This window comes from Poecile atricapillus, chromosome 7, assembly GCF_030490865.1.
Source record: "Poecile atricapillus isolate bPoeAtr1 chromosome 7, bPoeAtr1.hap1, whole genome shotgun sequence".
NCBI lineage: Eukaryota > Metazoa > Chordata > Aves > Passeriformes > Paridae > Poecile > Poecile atricapillus.
In genome coordinates this window covers 6,582,693-6,595,745 of record NC_081255.1, presented here as the reverse complement: position 1 = coordinate 6,595,745, position 13,053 = coordinate 6,582,693, and the positions used below count along the sequence as shown (strand labels likewise).

Here is a 13,053-nt window from a genome sequence, read left to right as displayed (position 1 = left end):
TCTAATCCCCATAGCCTGCATGCTGCAAAGGCTCACAGCTGTCTGTGTGATGGCTTCCCACTCCTCTTGACATGCCCTCTGCTCTCTGGCCATTGGCAATGCTTTAAACACAGAGTTCTCTTTGACTTTTATTTTGTTCTTCGCTTAGGTAGTAAATTTATTCCATTTCTCTTCGTTCCTACCTTTTTCATATCTACTGCTCCCTTACTCATTTGAAAATCTAAAGTTTTCTTTAAAAACAAATGGAACCCAGAACATTGGAAGATGTCATGTATGATACACCATATATGTTTGATTCTTTTCCCCTCCAGATTTTAGCATATTGGTTATGTGTACCAACACACACTGTATATATTGGTTTATGTGCTGCTTGAAAACTATCTTTTTATGCAGAATAATTTCTACTTGCAGATAAAAGACGTCACAAGGTATGTGTGATCCCTTGTGCCGAACATGGTCATATCCTTTTATATCCATATCTCTTCAAATGCTCTATTTTGGGCTCTATTTTTTCTGTGGCTAAGGAGAATTAATTAAAAAATACTGAGGTGACTAACAATATTTTATTCCCTGTCAAAAACCTTGGAGTCCAAGTGAAAGAGAAATTCGTGGGGGAAAAAAATATCATTCTCTATTATTAACAGTTCGTGCATTATATTGACATCTCAGTCTGTTGACACTTCAATGCATATGAAAGACCATCTTGATAATGTGATTATGCAAATGACCAGCTTCATGAGGAAGTGTTTCATTTTGAGTGTTCTGTAGAAAAAGAAAAATACTGGTAAGTGTTCTTTCCTTACTGTCTTCTCCCTGGTTGGAGGATAGCCTCATGACCTCACCACTGCTGCAGTGGAGCATCAGCAGGGGTGAAGGGAGCCAGGAGATTACCTGATAACCCAGCCTCTGTCCACTGTGCTCCTTCTGCCTGGGGTGTTTGGGGGTAAATGTATATTGCACCATTTATGTTACAGTTTCTGGGCTCAAGGTGGCACACCAGCAGGTGGCTGGTACATCAGCAGCTGTGCTAACTCTTCTTTCCTACAGAGGATGCAGAGGAGCTCCCTGTGCCACTGCTGAGGACACAGGGGGTGAGTCTGGCACTTCTGTTCATCTCTCAAGTTCAGGTCCCCTGCGGTACTGCAGCACTCTGATATCATTGTAGCTTCTATTTTAAGAATAGCTTCTCCAAGAAATGTAGGTGGCTCAGGTTTTCCTTCTTTGTTGGTTTTAACTTTACATTTGCAAACTCAGTTTCTCTCCTTCTGCAAGGTGAGGCTTTTTTTTTTCTTGCATAATCACAGAAAATTGCCACAGGGTCAATGTTGTCTTGAAGGGAAGGCAGATGAAAATCCATGTTTTCTGAATGAAGACAGTATTTACTCTTTCAGACATTTACAGATGATATTTGCTCACCAGTGCATCTCTTCTAATGCCAAGAGGAGTAGAGAGCCTACTGCAGATAGTACTAAGGTCCTTCTTATTGGACTCATCTTTCCTAGACTGAGTGAATGACACAGTGGCCAACATAACTGAGTGCTGTTGGCATTACCATTCCAGTAGCTGATCCCAGTGGTGCAGCTGTGGAGATAATGGATTGCAGATCATTGCTGGTGCAAGCAGAGGTGTGAGCAGGCTCTTGCTGTTTCCTAAGCTTTAAAATATGAAAGCATCCCAATGCAATTGCAAATCATATTGCTGTGTTACACATGGTGAGCTGGGGATGCAAAGAAGTCCCTCTGTAGCTGTTGTTAAACTTTGTAAGTGGATGTTTATCTCCTATGGGTACTCAGCTGCTTTAATAACTATCAATTCTTTATTCAAGTGTCAGTTTTATAACAGATGAATTAAACTCAGGAATTCACATGGAACCTAGACTTCTTTCCCAGCTCCATCCGCAGGTTGCTACTGAACCATAATGTTGCAAGGTGCAGCAGTATATATCATGTGGCACTTATATAATCTGTGTCCCAAACAGCACAACTTCAAAGGGAATTCTGTTACTTATACTGGGATGGAGAGACAAAAAAGAGCAGGTTCATATTCAGGGAGCAGTTGCTTTTAGCATTAAATGCTTGGGCAGCTGTATTCCCTTTCCACCCAATCTCAGCCATGCTGCTGATGGGTCCCCTGGTCTGGACTTCGGTATGTACCCTGTTGGGCTCTAAACCCACAGATGAAATAATTTATTAGGCTGTTGTAAAGTTTGGGGGTTTTCAAATGATGCCTGGAAAGCTTTTTGTCATGAAGTGTATGCTTCTCTCTTACCATGCCTTATCTTAGCACTGTGCCTTTGTCTCAAGGCATTTCAGCTGCTGTGGGAATTAGAGGTGGCAGGTGTTCTGTCTCTGCCCTCCTACAGCTCTTAGCCTTTGGGGAGGAAGGAAGGCTCATTCCTAGTATTTTTGGGGGGACTTAAAATTACAGAATCATGGAGTATTTGGGTTGAAAGGCACATTTAGAGACCATCTAGTCCCAGCTCCTTGCAGTAAACACGAACACCTTCTGTTAGGGCAGGTTGCTCAAAGTCCCATCCAACCAGACCTTGAACATCCCCAGGGATGGGGTTTCCACCATATCTCTGCACAGTATGTGGTAGTGCCTCACCACCCTCACTGTAAAAAAGACTTCTTCATTGCATCTCTTCTAAATTAACCCTCTTTCAATTTAAAACCATTTGCCCTTGTCCTGTTGCAATAGAAAGTTTGTCCCTATCTTCCTTACAGGTTCCTTTTAAATACTGGAAGGCTGCAATAAAGTCTTCCTGGAGCCTTCTCCAGGCTCAACAACCCCACCTGTCCTCACAGAAGTGTTCCAACCCTCTAATCAGCTTAGTGGCCTCCTCTGGACCCACTGTATATAATGTATGTTATATGTAGTGTCCTGGAGCAGAGCCCCCTGAAAGCAGTAGGTCACAGCAGGATCCTGGCAAGTTCTGTAGGTACTGAGCCAATATTGCCTGATCTCAAGCTCTGACTAAAGCTGGTTTCCTCTGAGTCAGAGCATCTCCTGCACGAGCAGCCTTTGCTTTACTTTCCACTGCTAGGCTCATGCTGGCTTTTTTCTCTGTGAAGTGCCATCTGCTGAAGTCCTTGGTTGGCACAAAGTGCCAGTGAGATGAGGTCTGAATGCTGGGAGCTGATACTGTCGGGCAGTATTTGGTGTGCTACAAAGCAGATGAAGGGAGTCATTTAAGAAAGGAACTGCAGGGGTAGAGCTGTGTGTCCCACCACTTACTGCTAAAGGAGGACTTTGCTTTCAGAGCAGCCAAGACCAAAGCAAGAATGAGGTAGGTTTTGAAATGCCGTCGGCATTGGGCTAACCACTGCCTTTGAAGCCAGCTTCCATGCAAATGCAGAATTGCCCCCCAAGGGGGGTGGTCTGCTGTCACTCCTGTTTGAATTTGGTTTATAGTCTCTTAACAAGTGACACTGCTTCAATTAAAGTCAAAACAACCTCGCAATATTGTGTTTGTCTTTTTTCTTTTCCTCATTCTTCAGTGCTAATATCAATGGCAAGTCCTGCCAGGCCACCACCATTCAGCAGTTACAATTCATGAGTTGCATCAACCTTTTGCTCTAGCACTCCTAATTAAGCAATTTTAATGACAGGATTTAATGTTTTACACAGTCTAAATGAAGTGGAAAAAATATGAACTGATTTTTTCCATTCCAGCACAAGATTTTGATCAGATAATTTAACCTCTGGGTGAAATGGAAGTAGGAGCATTTATGCATAGGTGGTTTTCTCTGCAAAAGCCTTACTTTATGTACGTCTGTGCATTAATAGAGTTACTGCTTGGCTTTGGGCATCTATTATGAAGGTTTCTGTGTGCCCTCTGCCCTTCTGTTGTCAGTAACAAAACCCCAAAGCCTTTTGAAATCCACTAACTTGTGACCAGCGTAATGCTAATTGTGTTGCATGTTAATAAAGCGAGAATAAAGGCTTGCAAAAACAACTGCTGAGACTGGTTTTCTAACAGCAACAGAGATTTGTATCCTTGTAACCAAATTTCTTTTGGTGGTGTTCTGCTGTAATTCTAGCTAATACTAGATGAGCTAGGTATGTGCACAGAGTGAAAATGGTCTCTCCTTTGAAGGCAATCTTGTGCCTGAATTGAAACTACCTGATATGTAATTAGGAGACATAATTATTTTATATAGGTTACACACAGAATTATAATAATCAGCCTTTTCTAAGGAAGAAAAAGCCAGTATGACAGGAAAGTTATGTTTAGTAATGTAATGAGTGCCTTTTTTGACAGAAATGGCACTGTTAAATTTGGGGTTGTGCAGCTGATGGGCGTTCACCCTCGCACGAGGTGTTTTGAATTCTGTGAGGGAAGTGCTGCTTTAAATAATTATGTCTCTTATGGTATTGTATGTCATAATCACTTCCAAAATGCTTATCTAGTTGCTAAAGCTGGAGAGAAGTGAGCTGTTTGGTGCAGTACTGGGTTTTTTAGTTTTACTTCAGTATGTCTGAAGTGATTATTAACTTCAGCAGAGAAGTATATCTGGGGCAGCCTGAAGAGCTGCAGATGAGGCAGAGCATTGTTTCCCAAGTATTTATAATTATGAGAGATACTGGAGGGAAGATAAGTAATGTTACATATCCTGGGAAGAAGATTTGGTTCAGATCCATTAAATAAATAAATAAAGGGCCCGTTTACCTGTAATCTGCAGGTAGCACATAAATTAACTGCAGTAGGAGCAGGAGAGGCTGTGTCCCTCCTCCTGACCCACACTGGCAGAGGCTCAGCATCACCAGCCAAGAATTCTCTTGTTAATTTCTCCTGGTTTCTAGGTTTTTCTTCCAAGAAAGACCTACAAAGCCGACTGCTCTTTGTCTTCCAACGTGTCTTCCAGCACTAGCTGCTCTAGTCTGGGGAGTGTGTGCTTGGGGCATATCTTGACTTTTACATATCTTTGACCGTTTAGAGTGATATATCTTTGATTAAAATAGGTTAATAGTTCTTCTCTGCATGTCTTGCTTCACAACTTGGACATTAGCTGCTGCATTTGAAAAGATAAATTTGGGCCAGCAGGAGTAACAGAAAAAGAGAGAAAATTACTTGAAAGTAAAAGACAAAAGTCCTTATTTAATACATAAGGATTCAGCTTGCTGTTGACTTTGTTTTTCTGAGGTTCATGCTTTGCTTGACAATACAACAGAAGAAATTTAATTTTTTTGGGAAATGCTTGCAAAGAAAAAAAAGTGATTATTGGGAAATTGGAAGTAGAACCAGATTTAGCAACTCTTCTTCTGGTGTTACAGCAGGCAGCAGCCAGCATTGGGAGCTTGGGAGTTTTCTTTGTTTCAAGACTTAAGAAAATATATATATTTAGCTTTCCAGAAGTAAGCAGAGGCACAGAAGTTTGTTTAAGAAAAATGCTGCTTTGGAGATTCCTTTCAGATAAATATTTGCTAGGTGTACTGTTACAGGGTGAAGGGATGCTATTTTGCCACAGCTCTTCCAGTGTATCCTTGAATGTGAGCTCAGACCTTTTCTGTGCCTCCTGGCCACCCTCTGCAGCCACCCATTCTCTTCCTGCCATAATTGTTCTTGGTTTTCCCTCAACAGCAGAGATGTCTGAGCATGGCAGTGGGGACAAGGATAGTCTCCTCTTAAGCTCAGCACTAAATTTTTGGATTTTGTTATTCATTGTGAACCTGTGAATTATCCATTCTGGAGTGAGATGGGAAGCTAAGAAAAGGACATTTTGTACAGGTTTTTGAAGTTTCTGCTGTTTTTCTTTGCAAACAGATTTGGGGTAGGTTTATGATGTAATTTCAGTCAGGCTGAAGCTTATGTATTGATTTCAGATAACACATGAATGTGGAATTTGAGCTCAGCTCATCACACAGCAAAGTTAATGAAGTAATGAATGTGACACCAAATGCCAGTGTCTCTGTCTCTCCTTATCTCCACAAACACATACTGTGTATGTGCTGTGTGTGTGGCTTTTTTTATTAGAGGCCGTTTCATTATTCACTCCTCTATCTCTTCCTTGGATGGTGTAGGTAAGGCAGGATATAATCATGAACTCTTTGTGGGAGCCTTTCTACTGATGTTCATAGCGCTGCATGTAAGTTCACTGTCACAAGAAATAAGTTGTGTAGTCCTGATAGAGGACAGTAGTTTTTCTTTTCTTATATCTCCTGTATTTTGTCCTGTATTTCTCACCATCTCTGCTCTGAAACATTTTAAGTATCATCAGGCTCAGAGAAAAGCAGAGTACCTACCACGTGCTTCAGCTCTGGTGTCTACTGAGGAATGAGTCAACAGCAGCATCTATTCAGAAAGAATATCTAAAATCAAGGAAGGATGAAACAGATTAGGTAAAAAAAAAAATAAAATCAAATGTCAGAAGTGTTTGTGTTCCCTCACCCTTTGTCAGCAAAGGTGGGGTTTGTATTCTAATATTCATGTAGTTGAAGGGTATTAGAAAATCAGAAGTACTGTGGGTGCAACACAAGGGGTTTTACTTGAGTCTTTTTCAACTTTTTTTTCTATTAGTGTCATTGGTAGCTTAATGGATTTCTTGATTGTTGAGCTCTTCTTTTTGATGCAGTATTGTTAGTCTTAGCATGCATTCAGAGTGACAGGGAGCATTAAAAATAGTCATTTCCATTTGAGATATCTAGAGATAATTTTTTATAGCCACTGTGTGAAAATAACTTGAACAGTAGCAGAATTATCTATTGTAAGAGAGATGATTTTACTTGTGAATTGGGTTTAAAGATAAAATCTGCCTACTTCCCAAGTCATGGATTTCCTATTCATTGCTCTGTTAAATTTAATCGGGAGCAAGACTTAATCCAGAACAAAGATGATTGAATTGCTCTTTAACAGTGATGTAGAACGTTACCCAGATCTCACTTCAGTTTCACAGTGCTGAGAAATCACAAGCATGAGAGTTGCTTGTGAGCACATTTTACAAAGAGATGCTTTTTACTCATCAGAAAGTGAAATGTATTCTGGCTTTTGGAATGAAGTTGTTAGGAGGTGTAGTATAGAATGGGTTAAATCTGTGTACCATATTAGCTAGAAATTACTTTGGCATGAAGTAAAAAGGCTTACTTGACTTGCAAAAGCCTCTGATGGCTTTAAGTTCTGCCATTAACTGAGCTGCTCCTGGGTTTGTGCAGTAGCCAGGATGGACAATGAAGTAGCTTAATGCAGCTTTGATTCCTCTTTGAGAACCCAGAGGAGGACAAGCTCCAGCACTGGGCAGCGTGTCCAGCAGAGCCACAGCATGATCCACTGCTCCCCTTTGCTGCTGGCCCTAACAAAAACATGCTTTTGAGAATTACTGTCTTTTCTTAACCTCTTGTATTCTACCAGGAAGTGTATAGACCTACAGAGTCATCCTAAATCTCCAGTTACAGCCTGGAACAGAGTTATGATATCAACTGGATTTTGTCCTTTGAGGGCAAAGAGAGCACGGGGGAAAGCAGCTAATTAAAGGATTTCCAGGCTGTGACATGGGAACTTGACAGCCCCTGTGTTCATTTCAGGGACAGACTGAGCACAGACTTTTACCAGTAGAATTTGGGAGCTGGAATTGCTTATTTCAGATGCCTCACTTAAAATAATTTTTAAGAAAAGAGGACCAGGTCAGGGATTGGTGAAGCAGCATCTTGCTGTAGGGACTCTGGTGGGCAATACACCATTGGCAAACTATTCCCTGTAGTTTAGGAGTGTATCCAAGGCCAAGAGATTTAGGGACTTATTAATGATGGCACTGCAGCTCCAGGCCCTGCTGTTGGCTGGCAATCACTGGGCGAGTGAGAAAGGCACCATCGGTGCCACATTTAAGGGTTTTGGGCGTGAGTGTGCCCCATGCAGCATCTCTTTCTTCTGGTTAGAATGATTTTGACCTTCCGAGTTAAACTTTTCCACTTAATGATACTTTCCCATTATGTGAGTCCTCTCTTCCTTGCCTTATTTGCATGCCTTACATCATGTTTCATTTAGGATTTGATACAGTCAAGAGCCCAGGATAAAAGCCAGTGTATAAAAGACTGGTATAATGAAATTTTCTAGGACTGGAAGCTGCTGGGACCAGTTGGGACCAGTCATGGGCAAAATAAATATTGTTTTGTCCACTGTTGCAGTCTTCCTAGAGCAAAGTGGAGGTCTCTGTCTGCTTTAGGACAGCCAACTAAATCAGATCGTTCCCCTCCATACACGTGTGTTGTCCTGCAATGTGCCAAGAGAGCTCCTGCAGCATCCTCAGCTGCAGTGTCCCGCCACGTGGGGACAGCCCTTGGGCAGGATTTTGTTTGCAGCATCCACAGCTAAGTATAATTGCCAAGTGTTAATCCAGCTCAGTAGCTTAGAGCAAGACTGTAATCATAGTTATTGGGTTTTGTATTAAAATGCTCTTTTTTTTAAAGTTCTCATTAGGTTTAGCAAACTGGCTGTAGAGCTGATTGTGTTCTGGTTGGAGGGATGTGTGTGAGTGGAGCAGGCTGCATGTCCTGAGGTTTCCTTCTCCTCTCCATTCTTGTTGCTTTGAGAAACAGTCATTTGCTTTAAAGTCAGGTTTGCAGCTTTGATTGAAAATGACTGTGCAAAACCCCATCAGAACTGTGCATGCCACAGAGTCATTTAAAAAGAAAAACTTCTAAAAGGCACCTTGAAATGTATGAACTCCCTGGGATGCCAGGGGCCACCACCTGTGGTTTGCTGCTGTCCCCAGGTAGGACCTAGTAAATCTTTGTCTGCCCAAAGAGCTCGGAAAGAAAGGATGGAATTGTGCTGTCTGAGGTTTGGGAATGATTATTAAGTGCTGGCCCACTGCCTGACAGCTGTCAAGGGTTTGCAAAAGTGAGACAGATCTGGGAGAGGCAGCTGCAATTGTATAGCTGGGAAGTTGGGCTTTTAATTGCTAATTAAAGTTACCATTTGCATTTGGGGGTTTCCTTTCTAAAGGACGACATCATATTCCACAAGAAACTGTGAGTGTTGCGTATTTATAGCACAACCAAACTGGCAACTTGCTCTTGCTGCTTTGCTGGTACATCTGTATCTCACCTACTGCCTACTTTTGCTTTCCCATCTGTATTTTTTATGACTTGTGTCCTGACAGCCCTTGTTCTCCTAGTCCTTGACTCCCCTCCTGTGCAGACATATGATCCCGTAACATTTTCCTTTTTGTCTTTATAAACAATAGGCAAGCAGTCTGATAGCACAAGTCCAAAGTCAAGGGAGCTTTGTAGATTCAACTTGACAGCTCCTCTCTGAATTATTTAAAAGCCATAAACAAAAGAAAACCCATCTACAGCTTCAGGTGGCTTCTCTTCTGGTATTGTGAAGAATGCCTGATAGGTGAATTCAGCTAATTTGGCCATTTAAATCTATGGGATTTAGTAGAATAGCAAATGCAATTAGAATTCAGGGGCTGCCTCCTGGTATTCCTTAGGGAAGGGTAAGTTGCAGGAAGGTGAATGAGCAAGTTGAGGAGAGGGAAAGTTGGAAAGTGAATGAAGGAGCAGAGAATTACTCTCTAGTATGAATTGTGTCTTGAGTTTGGATATTTCTTTCCCTTTCACAATCAATGAACTTAAGGCATCCTGTATTTGCTTCTGACTTTAATCTCAGTCCTTGGTGGGCTTCCTTGTTTGTTCTTTTTGCATCCTTTGTTTTCAAATCTAAAATGTTTTTCTACAGTTGAATGACCCAGTGATTTCTGACTTCTTGGGTGAATTTTAGTTGCTGTTTTCCCTCATGCTTCTGGATTCAGGAGTGTTTTAGATGGCTGAGGTTAGAGAAGCAGGCAGAAGGCACAATTGAGTCCTCTAGACGATGCAAAGTTCATTATTATCTTTTGAATAGTTCATTCTGCAGAACGAAGTAGGGAAGATGCCATGCTTTGCATTTATTGTACTAAAGCTATGAAGCTGTACTCTCATCATGCTTAGTGCCTTAGCTGTCTTCTCACTCCCTTCCCCCCTCATATAAATACAATGGAGAAAGCATCAGGAGTAGGATATTAAAGCAACTTCATGTCTGTTACTTGTACTGTGCATGATTTTCTTTAAATAAGTTCTTCACTTTTTATGTACAATCAATTAAATTGCAATTTACTGTATTGTTTTTATCAATACCAGCCATACAACTTTGCCATGAAAGCTGATAGTTTGCATTGTGGCTTTACTTTGAAAACTGACCCACAAAAATGGCTTTGATAGATCTTTTCAGAGATTCCAACACCTTTCAGCGTACAAAGCAAAGATTCCTCTCTTCCAAGCAGCTTTGCAGGCATGACCCTGACACAGTTCAGGTCAGTTCCCTCTTACATACAGTTATAATAGATTTACAGAGCCCTCACTGGCTGTGAGCTGAGCCAGCCCTAAAGCACTTCTTGGCCACAGGTGTAAAGGAGATGGTTCTGCTGGCTGGGGAAGATACTCTGCTCTGCTGCCCTATCTGTGCTTACCTGTACTGTAGGAACAGGAGACAGGAAATGTTTTTAATACAAACTCTGGCTGGAATTCACACAAGGAGAAGATTTAAGTATAACTGGAATTTTACCTGCTCAAGAGAAAACTTGTGCTTGCGACACGAAATGCAAGTCATCAGAACCTGCAGGCCTTAGGCTTTAAACCATTTTTCTTTGCCATTCTCAAGTTCAACAACATCCTTTCTTCATTCTCCTGTGTGTCTTGGCTAGTGAAAACATGTGCCCACTGCACTCAGGGCATTTTTGGAACAGTATCTTGAGGAGACAAAGTGTCCTATTTCCCAAGCCTGGGGAAGGCTCTGCTCTGGTGCAGCTTGGCCAGCCCTGTCTGCATTGCAGGAGGGTTCAGGTACGTAGGGCTGCTCTTGATCCTGTTATAGCATTAACTGAAGTGGATGGTGAAGGAGAGCAGCAGATTGTGAGTTCTATCAAGATTAATGGAAACTTTTGTTTTACCTTAATTAAACTTTCATTCCTCAAATCAAAGTCATTTTTCCCAAATCAGCATATGTTATAAATAGCATTAGTATAGGTACAATTTCTTGAAGCTTCTCTGCATGCTAATATTAATGTTTGTGCCTTAAGTTTTCTCCTCAAGAACTCATTTATCATTTCTTTTATCTTCTCAGGCGCTGATGATGTCACTTCTGTGGCACATGTGTGTTTCATAGAAAATAAAAGGGAAAAAAAAATAAATACATCTTTTTATATAAATACTGGTTTATGCAGCTACAAGCTGGGCCACCTTGAAGGTGTCCTTCTCTTGTCTGTTCTTACCACCAAGCAGCCCTTTGGGTGGAAGCAGCCTCCAGGGATGAGATATTTTTTACTTTCCTGGTGTATTTTTTCCTGTTGCTGTAGCCCTGCTTGCCCCATGGATGTGTAATTCCCCACACTCCCTGCCTGCAGCCTCAGCTTTAACATACACTGTTGTCCCCTGCCTCAGACAGCACTCTCAGTGCTGAAACTGACTCCATTCCTGTTGCTATTAAATATACTGTTCTTGGCCTAAAGAGAAGTGCAGGCTTTGATTTCCATGGTTGCCAGACTTCTGGCCCATGCAGTAACACAATTAGAAAGCTTGCAGATGCAGTGAATCCATCATCCTTCTTTTCCAGCTGGAATAAGCAAAACATTTAGAAGAATTAATGTGTTTATTGAGCACTCAAGTCCCCCTGCAACATTATTTTGAGACCCACTAATGCAGTGGTCAGGATTTAAATACATGTCCAGAACATTTGAAGTTGATTGGTTTAGGATACTGTTGTATCAGGGTTTGGCTTTGGTTTGGTGGTGGGGTCCCACTTAAAAGTGGTTGGGTATGTTTAAGGGATGTTATTACAGATAAAGCATAGAAACTAAAGCTGTCAGAATTCAGGCTGACCCTTTTTTGATTATCTGTGTCAGATCAGTCTTGGGGGCAGAGGTGGCTTTCATTTGAATGGGGTGAAGAAGCTACAGTCTGCAGATGTGATTCACTTGGTGGGTTTGTGTGGTGAGGTTTTGGTAGTGGGAGGGTGCAGGGGTGGCTTCTGTGAGAAGTTTCCTAAAGTTTCCCCCTGTCCAACAGAGCCAGTGCCAGCCAGCTCCAAGATGAAGCCACTGCTGGCCAAAGCTGAGCCCATCAGCGATGCTGGTAACACCTCTGGGAAAATGTGTTTAAGAAGAGGTGAGAGGAAATACTGCACAGCTACATCAGGGAGAGGGGAGTGAGAATATGGGAGAAACAATTCTGCTGCAGACCCAAAGCTCAGTGAGGAAGGTGGGGGAAAAGGTGCTCCAGGTGCGAGAGAATTCCCTACAGCCTGTGAGGCAGCTGTTCCCCTGAGCTTGGGGAATCTTCTGCTTGAGAAGTGAAGGAACAGCAGAGACAATATGTGATGAGCTGTGGCCCCAGTTCCTTGTCCCTTTCTGTCACTGAGGGGAAAAGGATAGAAAAAATCAGGAGTGAAGCCGAGCTTGGGAAGAAAGGAGGTGTGGGGGAAGGTGTTTTTAAGATTTTCTTTTACTTCTCATTATCTTACTCTGATTTGGTCAGTAATCAATCAGATTTTCCTCGAGTTGAGCCTGTTTTGCCTGTGGTGGTAACTGGAGAGTGATCTCTCCCTTCCCTCATCTCGACTCTAGCCCTGTTGTCTCCTGTGTCTCCTGAGGGAGGTGAGTGACAGACTGGCTTTGGTGGGCACCTGGCTCCCAGCCACATCCCCCCACCATACCAGGGGTTGCCCAAATAGACAGCTTGGCTGCCCCAGATTATTAACAGCCAACATACAAAATGAACAGCAGCAGAGTATGTATCCATTATCAGTTTTAAATAAATTGATTTCATGAGTTTCTGCCAAAGTGTTTCCCTTTTGCTCACCCAGCCAGCCTGGCTCTGCTTGGCTTCCTTAATCATTCCTGACATCACCTGTGATTAACCCATCTTCCTGTATTGATTGCCACCATCTCTGGTTGTGATGGATGAATTGTTCTTCCACTTTTGCCTTGAGGGAACAGCATCATGTGAGGGGTTTAGGAAGGTGTTTTTTTCCCGGCCTGTCCCGCTAGCAGTGGCCAATATGTATTCCCACCAGTTACA

The 13,053-nt window shown here is 42.1% G+C and overlaps 1 protein-coding gene and 1 non-coding gene across 4 annotated transcripts in view; both read left to right on the top strand.

Annotated features, from left to right (window-relative positions):
- COP1 (COP1 E3 ubiquitin ligase) overlaps positions 1-13,053 on the top strand; it is a 124,303-nt gene that overhangs the window by 98,006 nt on the left and 13,244 nt on the right. The gene's annotated exons all lie outside the window — the stretch shown is intronic.
- On the top strand, positions 8,062-8,197 carry LOC131581312 (small Cajal body-specific RNA 3). Its single transcript, XR_009278073.1, has one exon. It is a non-coding gene; the product is annotated as a small Cajal body-specific RNA 3 (non-coding RNA).